General features: G+C 41.7%; 3 long non-coding RNA genes across 4 annotated transcripts; 1 reads left to right on the plus strand and 2 right to left on the minus strand.

Annotated features, from left to right (window-relative positions):
* Window positions 1-409: 409 nt before the first annotated feature.
* Window positions 410-1048, minus strand: LOC122764459. The gene is made up of 2 exons (XR_006359700.1): window positions 991-1048; window positions 410-733 (listed from the first exon to the last, which is right to left on the minus strand). It is a non-coding gene; the product is annotated as an uncharacterized LOC122764459 (long non-coding RNA).
* Window positions 1049-4197: 3149 nt separating this feature from the next.
* On the plus strand, window positions 4198-18761 carry LOC122764457. 2 transcript variants are annotated; one of them, XR_006359698.1, is made up of 10 exons: window positions 4198-4396; window positions 4493-4550; window positions 4632-4792; window positions 4934-5047; window positions 5179-5299; window positions 5966-6083; window positions 15840-16867; window positions 17094-17249; window positions 17694-17862; window positions 18009-18761. It is a non-coding gene; the product is annotated as an uncharacterized LOC122764457 (long non-coding RNA). The 2 variants fall into 2 exon arrangements; XR_006359697.1 differs by having other exon boundaries at window positions 4198-4550.
* Window positions 18762-18837: 76 nt separating this feature from the next.
* LOC122764458 lies at window positions 18838-19707 on the minus strand. The gene is made up of 2 exons (XR_006359699.1): window positions 19419-19707; window positions 18838-19161 (listed from the first exon to the last, which is right to left on the minus strand). It is a non-coding gene; the product is annotated as an uncharacterized LOC122764458 (long non-coding RNA).
* Between the last annotated feature and the right edge of the window lie 3161 nt (window positions 19708-22868).

The raw sequence follows: 22868 nt of genomic DNA on the forward strand, positions 1-22868 counted from the left end.
GACTGGTGAAAAACAGCATCGGGTTCATCATCGATACGTTCAAATTTTAAAATAGAACCGTACTGCTGTAAAAAGTCGACTACTTCATCATCTGTTTCAGTTTTTGTTGCTTCCTTTATCAAAACTGCATTCGGAATCTTAATGCCCCGCTTCTCGAATATGTCCATTATTATTATTACCACTACACAAATATATGAATATATGAAAACCAAAAAAAACCACAAATGTTCAAGTCTTTCTCCACTCCTGGCTAGCTCGCCACAATATGTAACATGTACACTACCCTAATAAGGTACAATTAGTTTAACAGATAGCTATTATTTAGATGCGTTTCGAAAGTCTAAGGTTTGGGCTGAATTCAGAAGAACAGGTCTGACTCTAGGAGTGGAGAGGAAGACACAGAACGCAGTTTAAGTTTGGTGACACCATATAATTGTGAACCATTACCAGAATTATTTAACAAAATACAAATGGCCATTCATATACAACAATACAATATGTACAGTTCCGATCATATATATATACAAATTGACAATAAATAAGTTTTAGGGAACAGTCTGTATTAATGGGTGAATGTGTGTAATGTAGGTGTGGAATGTTAATTGAGTGTAAGGGCAGAGAGAGAGAGGAGCGCCTGTGCCAAGGAGCCTCCTACCAGCCCGACCAAAGCAGTGGAGGTTTCCAAGGATCTTCAAACTTGACTATACTCTTATACTTCTCGCCATCACCTGGCCTGTATGGAAAACAGGACCTATTAAATATCTCATAATCACACAATAATCCCAATACATATCAGTATATCAATCACAATATTGTACAATATAATTAAATCACTATAAATAAATAACAATATTTGTTATATTACAATATTTATAAATCATTTCAGTATCACCAACAACCTTAGCATGCTTAATATTTTCTGTGGTAGGACATATTCAAAGAAACAGGCATTTACCGCATCAAGTAATATGTAGCGTTAGCGCAACTCACCAATTCCATGATTCATTTAGACTAGGTCTCCGAATCGTATGATCAGCGGCTCCGGTAGGCGGCTCCTATGTTTCAACATTAGGTTACTGTAATGCATTTAGTTCCAGAGTGTTTAAATTACGATATTCCGCGGCGTACTACAACGTACCTCCTGCAAACATTTCCCCGGCGTGCTCCTCTCACTGCTGCCGGCAGCGAGCCCCAACGGAGTTATGTTACGGCGCAATGTGATGACGTAACGACGCGACGAAATGACGTAACGGCACGACGTAATGACACACGGCATCATTTAACGCTTCACAAAAAAAAGGGAATAATAATGACAATGGGGTTTTTCACCCGGGTTACATAAACACTTAATGTGAGTTGTTCAATGGTTTTGTCTAAGTGTATAGGAATGTATGTTGCAGATTTCTCAAAAGCCACTTGAGCTCTTTTCTTCGTGTTATTATTTTCCAAACTTGACACCAGCTGGGGGTATATAGGTTGACATTTGTTTATATTGCTGAATATGTATGTTAATTGTTTATTTTCTGAATAAGTACTATTGTGTTCATTTTCATGTCTCTTGGGCTAAACCACTTCCACCTAACTTTGTGTTGTTGGCTCAGCACAATTAATTCATGTACTGCACTGTTTTAAAAAGTAGTTGTAACTACCATATTAAATTAAGTAACTCATAATCATATCATACATGTTTAAATGGCATTACAAAATTACATTAGTATGTTACATTTACCCTTACAAATCTAGTTGGACTGACCACTGGTAATTAAGTAACACTAATGCAAATGCATCATGTTGACCCATCATATTTACATTCAGGTCACTCAACAAAATTGTTTCTTGCTAAATTAAAGCATTTTATTTAGGTGGAAATTATTTCCATAATTTTATTATGTTCCGGGAACAAGTTATTTTTTTGAGTGAACTAACACAGAATAGCAACAATGACCACCAGTATATATATATATTAGTGTGTTATTTGACCCAGAGGACCCCCAGAACAATGCAACGTTTGTGGAATGTTTTAAATAAAGTTATGGTTAAAAAAAGTCAGTCACAGCGCACATGTTTTCAATAATAAGCCCCGCCCCAAAACATTTCAAGCTTTCACACCGGATTGGCTGACCGTTGTGCCAATATTTAAACTCCTGTGTTGACAGCTGCACCAGAGGGAGAGGAGATGCTGACAGATCACAGATGTAAGTTTGACGTTACTTTGTTTCCTCACTGACATCAGTCTTCTTCTCATCTCTTGTCTTTAATGAAACGATCACAGTCACCTGTTTGTGTCTCACTCTCTGTTTGCAGCATCAACGCAAACCTGCTGCAAACCCGGACTGGTATTCATGGACGGACTGAACTGGATTCGGTTTGCTGGTGTGAGTACAACAGAAACTCATCACAACCAAACAGAAACAAACACACTTAACACTTAAATGTAAGTGTACAATCAAACTTTAACACATTTTTTTAATCATATGACATTTAAACTAATATTTAGTTTGGAATGAGTATCACATAAAACCTGAAGTGGAACTCCACTGAATATTATCATTATTATTATTATTGTTACTGAGTTATGGCGTAAAAACCCATGTCAGTGTTTTGTAACCTAAGAAAACCAATGTGATGTAAGTAATTATTGAACAGTCTATTTATTAATTTAAATAATGAATGACACTTTAGTCATTTCTTAATGGTGTATTTATGTATTTAAATAGTTAATGACTGACTTCAGTAATTATTTAATGGTGTATTTATTAATATGAATCATCTGAAAAGGCTTGGGTTTCTAGTAACTAACTGGTGCTAACTAACTCAGCAGCCAGGAGTCACACTGTGAGTGGCTAATTGGAAGAATCAGTACAGGAGAGGAAAGTAGAGGAAACCAGGTGCATGTACAGTGAATTTGGTCAATATCGCTCCTTGCAATAAAGAGTTACAGGGTGCAGTCACTTCTCGGCAGGGCCTGCCGAGAAGTGACTGCACCGTACAACTCTGGATTGTTAGGGCTTACATTCTCTGTCTTTTCAGCATGAGCAGTCGAGGAAAACTGGTGCATGTACAGTGAATTTGGTCAATATCGCTCCAATATCTGGCTCTGGTTGTGTGTTTTCTACTTTCATTGGCCACACTATTAAGTACACAGGGTATGATGGTGGTGGCAGTGACACGTGCTGTGGTCTTCTGCAGGTTCAATGTGTTGTGCCTTCAGATGGTGTTCTGCACACTTTGGTTGCAGTGATTTGAGTTCCTTTTGCTTTCTTATCGTGGCCTTTCTTCTGATCTTTGACCTCAACATGGCATGACTGGATATTTTCTGTTTTTCACACCGTGGTTGTGCAAGCAGTTTGTCAAATACTACCAGTAACCATGCCACATTAAAAGCTCCTTGAATCACCTTTCTTCCTAATGCTGATAGTCTGTTTGAACTTGATTTGGGCGTCCTGATCATGTCTACCTGCCTAAATGCAATGACTTACTGCCATGTGATTGGCTCATTCAATCAGTGTGTTCATAAACAACAGAAAATGTGTACCTAATAAATTGGCAGGTGTGTCTGTTTAAATCCAACCAGGATATAGAAGGGATATAGAAAGCAGTTTATAGTAGACATGTAGTTTTTCCTCTGCAGGCATAGATGGGTGGAGTTTGCACTGCAGCTTCTGTGGCGTTTGTTTTGTTCACCGTTGTTGTCGCTCTCCCACAGTGTGTAAGCTGACCATTCGTGCCAGTATTCAAACTGCTGACAGATCACAGATGTAAGTTTGACGTTACTTTGTTTCCTTGTTTCCTCACTGACTCCAGTCTTCTTCTCATCTCTTGTCTTTTAATGAAACCATCACAGTCCCATGTTTGTGTCTCACTCTCTGTGTGCAGCAACAATGCAAACCTGCTACAAACCACAGACTGGATTCGGTTTAGTGGCATGAGTACAACAGAAACTCATCACAACCAAACAGAAACAAACCACAAACACACTCAACACTTGAATGTAAGGAAGCGAATGTCTGTTGAATATCCAACCTGAAACTGATTTCAGCGCGGTACGTTGTCGGCGTAACCTCGGCCTGTCCTGATGAAATGATCCGCTGGCTCAGACGTCTCTCAGATGCTTGGTGTGATCCATAGATTTGTGGTTGACGTGTTATTTTGTTTTTAATGTAGACATTTTGGATAGTATTAATAATTGATTTTACCTTCGAATTTTAGATTTATATTAAAGTCGCACGGTCACTGCATATGTATTTTGTTAAAATCCCAAGTCTCCACCTCACCTGCCTCCTCACTGCCACACCTACCTGGATCACACCCCTAATCCTATATAAACCGCCCCTTCCGCCCTTTGACCCCCCTATTTTCCCTCCAAACAATCCACGAGAACAAAGGGACACTGGCTGTGAGTTTTATGGACGTTCACTCATTTAATGATTCATTTGGTTGATACTACATCTTGTCTGAAGACTTACTTATTGTTTGTGTTTCATTATACTAGAATCCTGAGTTTAATCCTTTGCTAAAGAGAGGAAAGTAAGAGTGGACGTATTATTGATGTAAGTCTAAGACAACCTCATTTCTTATTGTATATTTGATACTTTCTAGATTGTAATATTTCCTTTATCATTTTCATATAGACAAAATCATCCACCATTACCCCTCATCACCAACTACCGTTTACTTGGAAATAAAATATTGGAACTTGGAAAGCTGCCTGGATCCTGTGTTTAAATGTGCACCCAACATATGATGTTCAGTGAATCACCGCCACTATAGTGTACAGTTTTTTCATATTTGTGTATGTATTTTAATATAAATGTAAAATTGTAAGTTCAAATAAATAATACATTAACTGTCAGTCGATGTAGTGATATCTATGAGTAGTCTAGTGAAAAACAGACGTAGCACCTTCAGTAGCTCCTTGTGTTTTATGTCACAGGTCTCCATCAACATATGCAGCGCACCTTTGCACTCAGGCATGAAGAAACTGGGAATTCAGCTCCTCCTTGCCAAACTAAAAGAGACACGACCTGCACTCTTTAGTGAAGCTCAAGTGAGTGAAAGCGGATGGTGACACCCACACACTGTCAAAGTCATCGTTGTAGCAATGCTTTAGCTGGAAAAGAGTTTTAATATGTTACGTCTAGTCGTGCCAAAATGTCCTGTGCTTTGTTTTCCATGCAGCTCTACAGTGAATTCCACAGAATCACCAATCCATATCTACCATTGTCCTTCTACACTGCACTTGACAAATATGCACCCCAGCTGCTGAAACTTGAACAGAAGAGGAAGACTGGAAGTTTTGGTGAGAAGATGGAAGATGTTTTGATGGCATATGAGGACCATTTGCATTACATTGCTGTTGAATGTGAGGAGTAGAGCTTAACACCCCCCTGTGCAAACAGGACAAAAACATGACTGCAGCTAGAACAGCAGCCCTGGCTGGCCTGCTGCTGTATTTAAAGGAGGATTCCACTGTTTCAACAAAAGTCTTTTTTCTATTCTCCTTTTCCCATATCCATAGATCAGTACATTCATATTCAAAGCAAAGTCACTGATGCTTTCTGCTGTGTGTTTATTGTGTCTTTAACATCTTTTACTATTGGTACTACAAAGATTCAGATACATGTGTGTGTGTGTGTGTAAACTGATCTTTATCAGATATTTTGACAAAACCTCAGTAACAAGTGAACACACAGACTGGAACTCTCTCCTCATCATATAGAAGGAGAAAAGAAGGGTGATGATCTTCCCTAAATAAGCTTGTATTCTCAGTTTGGTATAAGATGTGAGTACAGTGTAACGCTACATTTCACAACTAATACATGCAACATGTTTACCTTTTTATTGACAGCGCTTCTATTTGACTATTGCATCAAGTAGTGATGATGACATCATGTTTTCTTTTTTAAGTTGAATGATTTGTCTGAATACACTGAAAACACTGAACATGTGTTTGTTCCCTTTTCAGGATGAGTTGGAAGCAACCCAAGAGGGGCAGTGGCTCTGGTGGCAGTAGTGAATGAAGATCAGGTTCCTGCTGGAGTTCCCTTTGAAACTCACCATGTGTCTCTGGTCCTCACAATCAGGTTGTAATGGCTCACGCACTGATCTATGATCTCCATTTCAAGTTGTCAGAAGTAGAATGTAATAATTTGATTTAGTAGAAAGAAAAGAGTCAAGTCAACTTAAGTATTAACATTTGTATAAAGAAGATCATTTCAGTTCAGATGAATCCGTTTCACATAAGTGTCACATACTTAGTAGTTTTGATTAACTGAATGTAATTAGGACAATGCACTTTACCCAGGTTACTTTAACAACAAATACTTGAGTTACTTGTACTCAAATCAAATACTTTGTTATGCTTAAATTGTTTGAGTTAATAAACTTAATTGGTTTCCTAAATGGTTTAAGTTGAACTAACTCATTCGCCGCAGACAAGATACATTCTCAACATTAACTTCATAAAACTGGAGACCACTGTGGCTACATTGTTGAAATTAAAGAAACACACTCAGTGTAAACATAGCCAAAATCTGGAATTATATAATGAGGTCACCCCGTGACGCTTCCACACCGAGGCTCATTTCACCACCGTGGACAGCGCTATGAAATCACGGCACACACTGACAAATAAACTCATGCGCATGCTCAAGATACAATACAATTTCAAATGCACAAGGTTGTAATACAATGGCTATTCTTTTCTTTTTTTTAAGATACAAGGAAGTGTGGTGCGGCGTTGCGCTGCGCACAGTCCACGTCGACACTCGCGCAACAAGCACCGCTAAAACTGGAGACCATTATGGCTACATTGTTGAAATTAAGTAAACATACTCAGTGCAAACATAGCCAAAATCTGGAATTATATAATGAGGTCACCCCGTGACGCTTCCACACCGAGGCTCATTTCACCACCATGGACAGCGCTATGAAATCACGGGACACATTGACAAATAAACTCATGCGCACGCTCAAGCTACAATAAAATTTCAAATGCACAAGGTTGTAATACAGCAGCTATTGTTTTTTTGTTTTTTTAAGATACAAGGAAGTGTGGTGCGGCGTTGCGCGCAATCCACGTTGACACTGGGCGCAACACGCACTGCTAAAACTGGAGACCATTATCGCTACATTGTTGAAATTAAGTAAACATACTCAGTGCAAACATTGCCAAAATCTGGAATTATATAATGAGGTCATCCCGTGACGCTTCCACACCGAGGCTCATTTCACCACCGTGGACAGCGCTATGAAATCACGGCACACATTGACAGATAAACTCATGCGCATGCTCAAGCTACAATACAATTTCAAATGCACAAGGTTGTAATACAGCGGTTATTCTTTTCTTTTTTTTTAAGATACAAGGAAGTGCGGTGCGGCGCTGCACTGCGCACGGGACACATTGACAAATAAACTCATGCGCACGCTCAAGCTACAATACAATTTCAAATGCACAAGGTTGTAATACAGCGGCTATTCTTTTCTTTTTTTTTAAGATACAAGGAAGTGCGGTGCAGCGCTGCGCTGCGCACAGTCCACGTCTACACTCGGCTCAACAGGCACCGCTAAAACTGGAGACCATTATGGCTACATTGTTGAAATTAAAGAAGCACACTCAGTGTAAACATAGCCAAAATCTGGAATTATATAATGAGGTCACCCCGTGACGCTTCCACACCGAAGCTCATTTCACCACCATGGACAGCGCTATGAAATCACGGCACACATTGACAAATAAACTCATGCGCACGCTCAAGATACAATACAATTTCAAATGCACAAGCTTGTAATACAGCAGCTATTGTTTTTTTTTTTTTAAGATACAAGGAAGTGTGGTGCGGCGTTGCGCGCAATCCACGTTGACACTGGGCGCAACACGCACCGCTAAAACTGGAGACCATTATGGCTACATTTTTGAAATAAAGTAAACATACTCAGTGCAAACATAGCCAAAATCTGGAATTATATAATGAGGTCATCCCGTGACGCTTCCACACCGAGGCTCATTTCATCACCGTGGACAGCGCTATGAAATCACGGCACACATTGACAAATAAACTCATGCGCACGCTCAAGCTACAATACAATTTCAAATGCACAAGGTTGTAATACAGCAGCTATTGTTGTTGTTTTTTTTAAGATACAAGGAAGTGTGGTGCGGCGTTGCGCGCAATCCACGTTGACACTGGGCGCAACACGCACCGCTAAAACTGGAGACCATTATGGCTACATTGTTGAAATTAAGTAAACATACTCAGTGCAAACATAGCCAAAATCTGAAATTATATAATGAGGTCACCCGTTACGCTTCCACACCGAGGCTCATTTCATCACCGTGGACAGCGCTATGCAAACACCGCACACACTGACAAATAAACTCATGCGCACGCTCAAGCTACAATACAATTTCAAATGCACAAGGTTGTAATACAGCAGCTATTGTTTTTGTTTTTTTTTTAAGATACAAGGAAGTGTGGTGCGGCGTTGCGCGCAATCCACGTTGACACTGGGCGCAACACGCACTGCTAAAACTGGAGACCATTATCGCTACATTGTTGAAATTAAGTAAACATACTCAGTGCAAACATTGCCAAAATCTGGAATTATATAATGAGGTCATCCCGTGACGCTTCCACACCGAGGCTCATTTCACCACCGTGAACAGCGCTATGAAATCACGGCACACATTGACAGATAAACTCATGCGCATGCTCAAGCTACAATACAATTTCAAATGCACAAGGTTGTAATACAGCGGTTATTCTTTTCTTTTTTTTTAAGATACAAGGAAGTGCGGTGCGGCGCTGCACTGCGCACGGGACACATTGACAAATAAACTCATGCGCACGCTCAAGCTACAATACAATTTCAAATGCACAAGCTTGTAATACAGCAGCTATTGTTTTTTTTTTTTTAAGATACAAGGAAGTGTGGTGCGGCGTTGCGCGCAATCCACGTTGACACTGGGCGCAACACGCACCGCTAAAACTGGAGACCATTATGGCTACATTTTTGAAATAAAGTAAACATACTCAGTGCAAACATAGCCAAAATCTGGAATTATATAATGAGGTCATCCCGTGACGCTGCCGACACCGAGGCTCAATTCATCACCGTGGACAGCGCTATGAAATCACGGCACACATTGACAAATAAACTCATGCGCATGCTCAAGCTACAATACAATTTCAAATGCACAAGGTTGTAATACAGCAGCTATTGTTTTCTTTTTTTTAAGATACAAGTAAGTGAGGTGCAGCACTGCGCTGCGCACAGTCCACGTCGACACTTGCGCAACACGCACCGCTAAAACTGGAGACCATTATGGTAATTGTTGAAATTAAGGAAACACACTCAGTGTAAACATAGCCAAAATCTGGAATTATATAATGAGGTCACCCCGTGACGCTTCCACACCGAGGCTCATTTCACCACCATGGACAGCGCTATGAAATCACGGGACACATTGACAAATAAACTCATGCGCACGCTCAAGCTACAATACAATTTCAAATGCACAAGGTTGTAATACAGCGGCTATTCTTTTCTTTTTTTTTAAGATACAAGGAAGTGCGGTGCCGCGCTGCACTGCGCACGGGACACATTGACAAATAAACTCATGCGCACGCTCAAGCTACAATACAATTTCAAATGCACAAGGTTGTAATACAGCAGCTATTGTTTTCTTTTTTTTAAGATACAAGGAAGTGTGGTGCGGCATTGCGCGCAATCCACGTTGACACTGGGCGCAACACGCACCGCTAAAACTGGAGACCATTATCGCTACATTGTTGAAATTAAGTAAACACACTCAGTGCAAACATAGCCAAAATCTGGAATTATATAATGAGGTCACCCCGTGACGCTGCCGACACCGAGGCTCAATTCATCACCGTGGACAGCGCTATGAAATCACGGCACACATTGACAAATAAACTCATGCGCACGCTCAAGCTACAATACAATTTCAAATGCACAAGGTTGTAACACAGCTGCTATTCTTTTCTTTTTTAAGATACAAGGAAGTGCGGTGCAGCACTGCGCTGCGCACAGTCCACGTCAACACTCGCGCAACAAGCACCGCTAAAACTGGAGACCATTATGGCTACATTGTTGAAATTAAGTGAACATACTCAGTGCAAACATAGCCAAAATCTGGAATTATATAATGAGGTCACCCCGTGACGCTTCCACACCGAGGCTCATTTCACCACCATGGACAGCGCTATGAAATCACGGCACACATTGACAAATAAACTCATGCGCACGCTCAAGATACAATACAATTTCAAATGCACAAGGTTGTAATACAGCAGCTATTGTTTTTTTTTTTTTTAAGATACAAGGAAGTGCGGTGCGGCGTTGCGCGCAATCCACGTTGACACTGGGCGCAACACGCACCGCTAAAACTGGAGACCATTATGGCTACATTTTTGAAATAAAGTAAACATACTCAGTGCAAACATAGCCAAAATCTGGAATTATATAATGAGGTCACCCCGTGACGCTGCCGATACAGAGGCTCATTTCATCACCGTGGAAAGCGCTATGAAATCACGGCACACATTGACAAATAAACTCATGCGCACGCTCAAGCTACAATACAATTTCAAATGCACAAGCTTGTAATACAGCAGCTATTGTTTTGTTTTTTTTAAGATACAAGGAAGTGTGATGCGGCGTTGCGCTGCGCACAGTCCACGTCAACACTCGCGCAACAAGCACCGCTAAAACTGGAGACCATTATGGCTACATTGTTGAAATTAAGTAAACATACTCAGTGCAAACATAGCCAAAATCTGAAATTATATAATGAGGTCACCCCGTGACGCTTCCACACCGAGGCTCATTTCACCACCGTGGACAGCGCTATGAAATCACGGGACACATTGACAAATAAACTCATGCGCACGCTCAAGCTACAATACAATTTCAAATGCACAAGGTTGTAACACAGCGGCTATTCTTTTCTTTTTTAAGATACAAGGAAGTGCGGTGCAGCACTGCGCTGCGCACAGTCCACGTCGACACTCGCGCAACACGCACCGCTAAAACTGGAGACCATTATGGTAATTGTTGAAATTAAGGAAACACACTCAGTGTAAACATAGCCAAAATCTGGAATTATATAATGAGGTCACCCCGTGACGCTTCCACACCGAGGCTCATTTCACCACCATGGACAGCGCTATGAAATCACGGGACACATTGACAAATAAACTCATGCGCACGCTCAAGCTACAATACAATTTCAAATGCACAAGGTTGTAATACAGCAGCTATTGTTTTCTTTTTTTTTAAGATACAAGGAAGTGTGGTGCGGCGTTGCGCGCAATCCACGTTGACACTGGGCGCAACACGCACCGCTAAAACTGGAGACCATTATGGCTACATTGTTGAAATTAAGTAAACATACTCAGTGCAAACATAGCCAAAATCTGGAATTATATAATGAGGTCACCCCGTGACGCTGCCGATACAGAGGCTCATTTCATCACCGTGGAAAGCGCTATGAAATCACGGCACACATTGACAAATAAACTCATGCGCACGCTCAAGCTACAATACAATTTCAAATGCACAAGCTTGTAATACAGCAGCTATTGTTTTTTTTTTTTTAAGATACAAGGAAGTGTGGTGCGGCGTTGCGCGCAATCCACGTTGACACTGGGCGCAACACGCACCGCTAAAACTGGAGACCATTATGGCTACATTTTTGAAATAAAGTAAACATACTCAGTGCAAACATAGCCAAAATCTGGAATTATATAATGAGGTCATCCCGTGACGCTTCCACACCGAGGCTCATTTCATCACCGTGGACAGCGCTATGAAATCACGGCACACATTGACAAATAAACTCATGCGCACGCTCAAGCTACAATACAATTTCAAATGCACAAGGTTGTAATACAGCAGCTATTGTTGTTTTTTTTTTAAGATACAAGGAAGTGTGGTGCGGCGTTGCGCGCAATCCACGTTGACACTGGGCGCAACACGCACCGCTAAAACTGGAGACCATTATCGCTACATTGTTGAAATTAAGGAAACACACTCATTGCAAACATAGCCAAAATCTGGAATTATATAATGAGGTCACCCCGTGACGCTTCCACACCGAGGCTCATTTCACCACCATGGACAGCGCTATGAAATCACGGGACACACTGACAAATAAACTCATGCGCATGCTCAAGCTACATTACAATTTCAAATGCACAAGGTTGTAATACAGCAGCTATTGTTTTCTTTTTTTTAAGATACAAGGAAGTGTGGTGCGGCGTTGCGCGCAATCCACGTTGACACTGGGCGCAACACGCACTGCTAAAACTGGAGACCATTATCGCTACATTGTTGAAATTAAGGAAACACACTCATTGCAAACAAAGCCAAAATCTGGAATTATATAATGAGGTCACCCCGTGACGCTTCCACACCGAGGCTCATTTCACCACCATGGACAGCGCTATGAAATCACGGGACACATTGACAAATAAACTCATGCGCACGCTCAAGCTACAATACAATTTCAAATGCACAAGGTTGTAACACAGCGGCTATTCTTTTCTTTTTTAAGATACAAGGAAGTGCGGTGCAGCACTGCGCTGCGCACAGTCCACGTCGACACTCGCGCAACACGCACCGCTAAAACTGGAGACCATTATGGTAATTGTTGAAATTAAGGAAACACACTCAGTGTAAACATAGCCAAAATCTGGAATTATATAATGAGGTCACCCCGTGACGCTTCCACACCGAGGCTCATTTCACCACCATGGACAGCGCTATGAAATCACGGGACACACTGACAAATAAACTCATGCGCATGCTCAAGCTACATTACAATTTCAAATGCACAAGCTTGTAATACAGCAGCTATTGTTTTCTTTTTTTAAGATACAAGGAAGTGTGGTGCGGCGCTGCGCACAGTCCACGTCCACTCGGCTCAACACGCACCGCTAAAACTGGAGACCATTATGGCTACATTGTTGAAATTAAGTAAACACACTCAGTGCAAACATAGCCAAAATCTTGAATTATATAATGAGGTCACCCTGTGACGCTGCCGACACCGAGGCTCAATTCATTTCCGTGGACAGCGCTATGAAATCACGGCACACATTGACAAATAAACTCATGCGCACGCTCAAGCTACAATACAATTTCAAATGCACAAGGTTGTAATACAGCAGCTATTCTTTTCTTTTTTTTTAAGATACAAGGAAGTGCGGTGCGGCGTTGCGCGCAATCCACGTTGACACTGGGCGCAACACGCACCGCTAAAACTGGAGACCATTATGGCTACATTTTTGAAATAAAGTAAACATACTCAGTGCAAACATAGCCAAAATCTGGAATTATATAATGAGGTCATCCCGTGACGCTTCCACACCGAGGCTCATTTCATCACCGTGGACAGCGCTATGAAATCACGGCACACATTGACAAATAAACTCATGCGCACGCTCAAGCTACAATACAATTTCAAATGCACAAGGTTGTAATACAGCAGCTATTGTTGTTTTTTTTTTTAAGATACAAGGAAGTGTGGTGCGGCGTTGCGCGCAATCCACGTTGACACTGGGCGCAACACGCACCGCTAAAACTGGAGACCATTATCGCTACATTGTTGAAATTAAGTAAACATACTCAGTGCAAACATAGCCAAAATCTGGAATTATATAATGAGGTCATCCCGTGACGCTTCCACACCGAGGCTCATTTCATCACCGTGGACAGCGCTATGAAATCACGGCACACATTGACAAATAAACTCATGCGCACGCTCAAGCTACAATACAATTTCAAATGCACAAGCTTGTAATACAATGGCTATTATTTTCTTTTTTTGAGATACAATGAAGTGCGGTGCGCCCGGCCAGGTGCGTGTCGGTCCTCACTGAAGCCGCGCGGCGTGGCGCACAGTCAATATCGACACTCCGGCGCGACACGCACCGCTGCCGCGGAACCACCAGGCTCCCCGGTCACGACACGTACCGCCGCCGCAGCGCACAGCACCGGAACCGCAGTGCGAAACGCACAACAGCCGCGGAGCCGGCGCAACACGCACCGTGGCCGGGGAACCAGCGTCTCAGCAGACGCTATCCCTGCCGTGAAAACGCGGAAACACACTAAACTAAAAACAACACTCAAAAAATGCAAACTGGGTGTCTGTTACCTTATCCTAAGTCTAACATGTAACTTCTATTATATAAAATCATTTTTTGTAGTTGAACAGTTTTAAAACATGCAGTTTTAGCATTAAATGCAACAATTAAAAATTTACTAGAATAATTTATGTTAAAACAACCTAATTCTAATGGGTTAAGATTGCAAACCAATTCTGCTTACAACTCCAGAGCAGTAGGTGGCAGTAATGTGCACATTCCTAATTAGTAGTTCCCCTCTCTGAAGGCCATGGTGAAAGGTGGCATGGCCTTTGACCTGGCAGGTAAAGAGGAACCGCCATTTTGAGATACAACATCACATCACCTTTACCATCCATTGAACAGAAAACAATATGGCTGCAGAAATGTTATCGACAGTTGGTTATTGTCCTCTTTTGCATTTCGGATGATTTTTTTTTTGTTACTGGGCGTTTTATTAGAGTGGATTAATATCCGACTTTCACCATGCACACAGCTAACTAAACTCACGAGTTAGCATACGACAACGTTGACGACACACGCAGACTCATCTACAAAACTAGCTGTCCCAAGAGTTCTTGGTATCTTTTTCAGAGCACCGTAAAAGATACCAAGAACTCTTTCCTAATGTGCAGCTTCTACCCAAACACCATTACTTAGAGCACTATCCTACACTCATCAGGAAGTTTGGTCCTGTCGTTGGTCTCTGGACAATGTGATTCGAGGCTAAGCACAGTTTTTTTAAGCATGTCATTCAACACTCCAACTGCTTCAAAAATGTGCCCCTCTCACTAGCTTTTAAGCATCAGTTCATGATTTCATATCACATGAGAGCATCGAGTTTTGAAAGGCCTGTTCTTGAGATGACAAGTGTCTCAACAGTTTCTGTCGATGTATTAAAAGACGAAATTGTTGAGAATATTAAGCAAAAATTTCCTGGTACAAGAGAGGTGCATTTAACTAGGTCTATGTCAACCAAAGGTGTAAGTTTCAAAAAGGGCATGATTATAGCTCATGGGTCTACAAGTGGACTTCCTGATTTTGGACAGATTGTTCACATTTTTGTTATTCAGGAGAGACTGTTTTTTATGGTTAAGAGACTTAGTGGGTGGTATAGTGAGCATCACAGAGCCTTTGAGCTCATGCCATGTCCAACCAAAGACATAGATCTGATTGAGCTTAGTGACCTAGCAGATGACTACCCTCTGGTAGACTACTTTGTAGGGGGTCTCAGAATGGTGACATTAAAAAGACATGTTATGTTATTTGGACTGTCACTGCTCTCTTGGAATTAAAAAAAAAATAGGTGTGCTTATGAGTTATAGATTTATCAAAACAATGCTTAAACTAGCCTGAAAATAGATGAACTGGTGAAAAATAATTGAATGCAAAAATGACAATAAATGCAGCATTAAATTGGCAATATCATAAACTAGGTAGCTATATTATGTATCATGTAACTCGTAGCTTTCTGTCTGAAATAAGTTTTGTAACAGACAGCTTTACAATTATTGCTTTGGGCTTTTGAGAACAGTTTTTTTTTTGTTTTTTTTTCCAGAAATTACATGTATAATGATGAATCTAGATATTATATTTTAGGATAACCAATGAAAATAAGTCTCTCAACCTTAGATAATATGTACACTTGTACAAATAGATTTTTATACGTGTGTTTGTTTTTATTCCCAGATTATTGTGAAATGGCTACAGTGAAACTCAGAATCATCCTCGGGGATAAACGATTCCCAGAGACTGACCCTGCAAGATGGGCTTCCAGAGACTGTTGGTGAACTTGTTCAGAACATAAAGAGGGGTAGAGGAGCACTTCAGGCTGCAATTTATGGATACGGAGTTTGGCAGTGAATTTACCAACTTGACTTCAATGTCAGAGATCCAGGACAAAAGTACCTTAAAACTTGTCTTTGATTCAGCTGCCTCTGTCCTGCCTGGTGGTTCACCCCCTCCACCCTACTCCACTCCTGCCACATCAGGGTCTGGTAATGAGTCATCACTTTCATCTGGTAGCTTGTGTGATATTTACAGATATTTTGTCTTCACCTGAGTCCATCCCTTCAAGATCCTCTGGATGGCCTGTTGTTTTTTTTCTTCCTCGATTCCCATATGATTGTGAGCTGCAGCTGGACAGAGCCAATACTGCATTCAAAGAGAGCGGAACTTTATTGAATCCAGACATGAGACTTAAAACTGCCATTCTTGACAGTTTAGCTGAAGAAATTGTTAAATACAAAGTGTACCCCTCAGACAATGAGGTTGAAGAGGTTGCCGAAGCCCTTGTGTCATCACATCCATGTTTGAAAGAGCCAGGCTCTGCCACTGGATATGGTGGCTGGAAGGTGAGCTTAAAGTACAAACTTGCCAACTACAGGAGGAAGCTCAAGCGGCTTGGATGTCCAGAGGTGGAACTGAATTCCCTGACAAATAAACCTGTAGACAAATGCACTCCTGCTTATGGTGTAAAGAAGCCCAGAAGAGCCCAAGTAAATTACTGCCCCACCTACCCATCTGGTGAATCTGCAGAGACACTTGAAAAGATAAGAGAGAACCTGCTTTTAGACGTAAGGAAAAGGAACAATGAGGACACACTGGCAGCAATGATGGAGAAGACCTTTGCACACAGAAGGCAAGAAGTTATTCGTGATGCACCCTTAATTGCGGATTACAAAACCAGATGGCCAGCTCTCTTCTGTGTACGTGAGGTAGGTGAATAATAGCACAGTGCTCATTCACTTTAATTGAAATATGTTGTCTTCATTTAATATGTACAGTGTGATTTATATCAGCCAACAAAATGTGGGCAAGCCTTTGAAGTAACTCGTGAGCTGATTCAGGATTTGGTGATAGATGACAATTGTTGAACTAGTAGCTCATTTCAATGCTATGATAGTCAAATTTGCTTTTGTGTGCCCTTTTTTTCCGTTTAAGCTAACTGCTGAATTCAAGAGGATTACAACCGTCAGTTTGCTGTCCAAGTTCTTCTCCAAGCTGGATGCTCACTCTTCGAAGTTGATGAGGGTGTCTGGCAAGAAAGGTGGCGTTCAAGGATGAAAAATTAGGAGCATCATGTTACCCATCACCCAGGTATGATAATAGAAAAAATGTGAAACTGTCAAACCTGTACAGCTTTAATATTTCAAACTTAATGCATGACATTAAAGAGGAACTGTCAGAGGGTTGGAGAGAAATAAAACTAGATGTGGGTAATGCACTTTTTTGAAGAAGGATCTGATAAATATGAACCTTAGGCAGATGTGACGATGTCCACTGATGTTGCAATGGTAGTTACTGTTTCCTGGGACCACATGCTTTCATTTGACATTTCTATGATTAATGATTTCTATGATTGAACATACAACCACTGCCCCATGGATATTGTGACTTCATATATCATAAACAATGGTCAATAAAGATCGTTACATTTGAAAGAAAGTTTAATTCAATGTTTTGTTTGTGAAATCTTCTCTACCTGTTGATTAATAGGTTATCTTTTTTCAAGGTTTTTATTTGCCATTTGTGCTTAAACAGACAGTCCAGGCACATTGGAAATCTTGTACGGGTTCTCCGAGTCAGTTGTAGAAGTGAGTATGTCCTAAATACTCAGACTGATGCCATTGATGTCAGAAGAGAGTGCATCATCAAAGCCCTGTGTGTGTACCTGAATGAAGAGCCCAAGAACCTTGTGAAAGAATACATGGTATGTAATTTAGTTTTTATTCACCAGTCCTACATATTAATTAATATAAATTTGATAAATGATAGCTGTTTTACTCTGTGTGTGTGTAAAATGGGACAACAAATCTTTACATATATATCCTATATTTCCCCCTTATTTCTGTGAAGAACACGGATGGTCAAAGCATTGAAGCTGCAATCACGGAGACTACATTTGGAATCTTTGTCATTCGCAAGGAAGGCGAGGAGCCAGATGTTGGACCGGAAGATGTAGGTATTGTTCTGGAGGGTGTGGAAGTTCTGCATGAGTTGGGAAACATACCACTTGCTGTGGTGATGTTGTTCGCGCTTGTTTATGCTCTTGACCTCAGCTACCCGCCAGAACTGAGATACACATTTGAAGCTTTCCAGAAGATCATCTCCATGATGATCTTCTTGATGGAAACGGACTCTCAAAAAAAAATCAAACACTGAAAACTCTACTTGCACGTTAGTCATCCTCAATAGAGTAAACTACAGATAGGGTTACTCTTATGGGAAGGTATTTGAAGCCATTAGAGAATTTACTAAAATCGGAAGCTGTGTTTTTGTTTTAATACTTCTGACTGTTTCTATTTTGGGGTTACACATTAAAATGGTTTGAAACAAAGGTAGGGTTAAAAAAAAGTGTTCTTTTCAAAAGGAAACTACTTTGACACTTGAGATATAAGTATGCACAATGCAGTATTTTCAGTTTGTTCTCAAACATTTTTCTTTGCACTCAGTTGCCAGGACCACTTTCTGCATATAGCTTTGTAACCAGCTTTGATTTGATTGTTTTTTTTTAGTCAGAAAGCACTAAATATAAATGTAACATGTACACTACCCTAATAAGGTACAATTAGTTTAACAGATAGCTATTATTTAGATGCGTTATAGCTTCGAAAGTCTAAGGTTTGGGCTGAATTCAGAAGAACAGGTCTGACTCTAGGAGTGGAGAGGAAGACACAGAACGCAGTTTAAGTTTGGTGACACCATATAATTGTGAACCATTACCAGAATTATTTAACAAAATACAAATGGCCATTCATATACAACAATACAATATGTACAGTTCCGATCATATATATATACAAATTGACAATAAATAAGTTTTAGGGAACAGTCTGTATTAATGGGTGAATGTGTGTAATGTAGGTGTGGAATGTTAATTGAGTGTAAGGGCAGAGAGAGAGAGGAGCGCCTGTGCCAAGGAGCCTCCTACCAGCCCGACCAAAGCAGTGGAGGTTTCCAAGGATCTTCAAACTTGACTATACTCTTATACTTCTCGCCATCACCTGGCCTGTATGGAAAACAGGACCTATTAAGTATCTCATAATCACACAATAATCCCAATACATATCAGTATATCAATCACAATATTGTACAATATAATTAAATCACTATAAATAAATAACAATATTTGTTATATTACAATATTTATCAATCATTTCAGTATCACCAACAACCTTAGCATGCTTAATATTTTCTGTGGTAGGACATATTCAAAGAAACAGGCATTTACCGCATCAAGTAATATGTAGCGTTAGCGCAACTCACCAATTCCATGATTCATTTAGACTAGGTCTCCGAATCGTATGATCAGCGGCTCCGGTAGTCGGCTCCTATGTTTCAACATTAGGTTACTGTAATGCATTTAGTTCCAGAGTGTTTAAATTACGATATTCCGCGGCGTACTACAACGTACCTCCTGCAAACATTTCCCCGGCGTGCTCCTCTCACTGCTGCCGGCAGCGAGCCCCAACGGAGTTATGTTACGGCGCAATGTGATGACGTAACGACGCGACGAAATGACGTAACGGCACGACGTAATGACACACGGCATCATTTAACGCTTCACAAAAAAAAGGGAATAATAATGACAATGGGGTTTTTCACCCGGGTTACACCCTCCCCCCTTTAGACCATGCAACTCCTGATGCATGCTAAACATCGTAAACACAAGATTTTACTGCTGCGGTACTAAATGCGTCGCTATAAGCATTAACCAACCCATGAAAAAGTGTCTGCACGACCGTCATAAGCGGATTACCTAATGCCACATACTCAAGGCGATTAGGAGGTTGACGCTGCCGAGTAGAACGTCTGGCGACAGGAATCGATTCATCGACTGGATCAGGTAAGTTTGGAGCTGTAACTGATATCGGAGATGGACTGAGCAATTGCTCACTTTGGCTGGGTGATGTCTCTGCTTGGTCAGGAAGTACTGATCCTTCAACAGGTAGAATTTCAAGAACACAGGTAGGTAGTATCCCATCAGTCACAGATACTGCTTCACCAAGCGCAGGCTCCTCTTCTCCCACAGGTAGAGAAGCTATGGACTCAGCAGAAGACTCCCCATCAACAGGTAAGTGCACAATTTCCAGATCAGAACATACAGCATCCTCCGAGAACACAGGTAGACCAACAGTCCTGGATAGAGACTGAGTACTGTATTCAGAAGAGGGTTCCACATGTGAACTTTGGAACTGGAATGTGGCTGGCTTGATCTGAACTTCAGGCACATTCCATCCATCTTCCTCCTCAAACAAATCTTCAGTGTGATCAACACTAGCTGGATTCTGGCTCCGGGTTTGAGGACGACGTGGAGGTGTAACTGGTGCAGGATCTGAATGACCACATACAGGTAGGAAGGAACATGGAAGAAGTAAATCTCGGTGTAGTGTACGAGTCGGTACATCCGCCCTATCTTCAGGCTGCACTGTGTACACGGGCAGGTCTCCAACACGTTTTACAACAACATAGACATCCTGCTCCCATTTATCCTCCAGTTTGTGCTTGCCACGAAGTCGTACATTTCGCACCAAAACTCGATCACCTTCTTTCAGACTCGATGTCTCATTGATCAAAGCGGGCTTTATTTCTTTCGCCAGATTTTACAGCATTCTTCAAAGCCAGCTGGAAGCTTTCCTCAAGTCTGGACCGCAGGTCCTCAACATACTGAGAGTGAGAAGTAGTCTGATGCTCCCGCACAGGCAGGCCAAAAGCCAGATCCACTGGAAGACGTGGTGAACGGCCGAACATTAATTCATATGGTGTAAAGCCGGTGACATCATTCCGTGTGCAGTTGTAAGCGTGCACTAACGGTTTCACATAGTCCTTCCATCTAGCTTTTTGCTTGCGCTCGAGCGTTCCAAGCATGTTGAGCAGGGTCCGGTTGAATCTCTCAACTGGGTTTCCCCGAGGATGGTAAGGGGTTGTTCGTGTTTTTACGATCCCAGAGAATTGGCAAAGCTCCTTAATCAACTTGGACTCAAAGTCAGGCCCTTGGTCTGTGTGGAGGCGTTCTGGTATCCCATAACACACTATGAAGTTCTCCCATAAACATTTTGCCACTGTCTTCGCCTTTTGGTTTGCTGTGGGAATGGCTATTGCAAACTTTGTAAAGTGATCCGTGAAGACGAGAATGTCTTTTGTATTGCTTTGATCTGGTTCAAGTGACAAATAATCCATGCAGAGTAACTCCAAGGGACGAGTGGTTTTAATGTTAACAAGTGGTGCTGATCTCTCTGGGAGCGCCTTGCGTCTCACACAACGGTTGCAGGTCTTAATCTTAGTTTCAATGTCAGCTGCCATGCAGGGCCAGAAAAAACCGGGACTGTACAAGGTCTAGGGTCCGCTCGAGGCCCATGTGGCCCATGTCATCATGCAAGCTTGTAAGCACGATTGACCTCAGCTCCTCCGGTAACACCAGCTGAAACAAGACTTCTTCTCCATCTCGCCTCCTTCTGTACAAGATGTCCTCTTGCAGTTCGAGGCGGTTTAGCTCCCTCAACAACCGCACAAGGTCTGGAAGTTCTTGCCTTGCTGTTGGGGGAACCTTTTCCCCAGTCTCCATCTGGTAGATAACCTCTCTTATGACTGGATCCTCGCTCCCAAATGGTGGAACGACCTCCCCATCGACATCCGGACAGCTGAAAGCCTCCACATCTTCCGACGCCGACTAAAAACACATTTCTTCCGACTCTACCTCGACTAAGACGAAAAAAAAACAAAAAAAAAAACAAAAAACTTGTACATCGCACTTATGACTAGCACTTAATTGTTTGTTCTACTTGAAGCTCTTACTTACTTCTAGCTCTTACATGTACCCAAATGTTTAAATGCACTTTTGTAAGTCGCTTTGGATAAAAGCGTCTGCTAAATGACATGTAATGTAATGGATCAGCACGTTGCTTTTCCTTAAGGCTGAGGTGTGACAGGGAGGGAACAACTGGTAAGCCATGGAGGTTCTCGCTGGCATAACAGTCAGGAAGGGCTTTAGCTGACAGGCTCAAAGACTTGACCAAGGCAATGGGACTCCCTGCCGAACTGCTGGACTGATTGGTGACAAGACAGCGGTGACAGATGGCAGAGATAATGTCTGTGTTGAGTTCTTCCAATTCACCAGATTTAATGACTCGCTCTGTCGTAAACTTGTTGATCAGGTCCCAATCTTTCTGTTCTGTGAGGTCAGTAGGGTGGCTGTGAGGGCGGCGAGATAGAGCGTCAGCGTCAAGGTTTAAGTGTAGGTGGACAGGGTAGCAAGCCATCTGTGACTGGCGGCGTCTAACTTTGCAGTTGTTAACAGGTAAGTGAGCGGGTTGTTATCAGTCACTACCACAAAGCTGGCTCCATACAGATAGTCATGGAACTTTTCGCACACACTCCATTTCAATGCAAGAAATTCTAACTTGTGTGCAGGATACCTCGACTCGCTCGCTGACAGGCCACGACTGGCATAGGCGATTACTCTCAGCCGACCCTCTTGCTCTTGGTATAGAGCTGCTCCAAGCCCAGTGGTACTGGCGTCAGTATGCAAAATATATTGCAGCTTTGGGTCAGCAAAGCCAAGAACTGGGGAACTGGTCAACTTTTCAATGAGCATTTCAAATGCAAACTGGCAGGTGGGGGACCATCGCTCTCCAAAGGGCTGTTTCGAGTCATGGGTTTTTACTGGACTGGACCTTTTCTGAACTTTGGAGGTAGGTGTATAGCCACGCGTCAAAT

Source organism: Solea senegalensis, unplaced genomic scaffold (genome assembly GCF_019176455.1).
Source record: "Solea senegalensis isolate Sse05_10M unplaced genomic scaffold, IFAPA_SoseM_1 scf7180000017420, whole genome shotgun sequence".
NCBI classification, from domain to species: domain Eukaryota; kingdom Metazoa; phylum Chordata; class Actinopteri; order Pleuronectiformes; family Soleidae; genus Solea; species Solea senegalensis.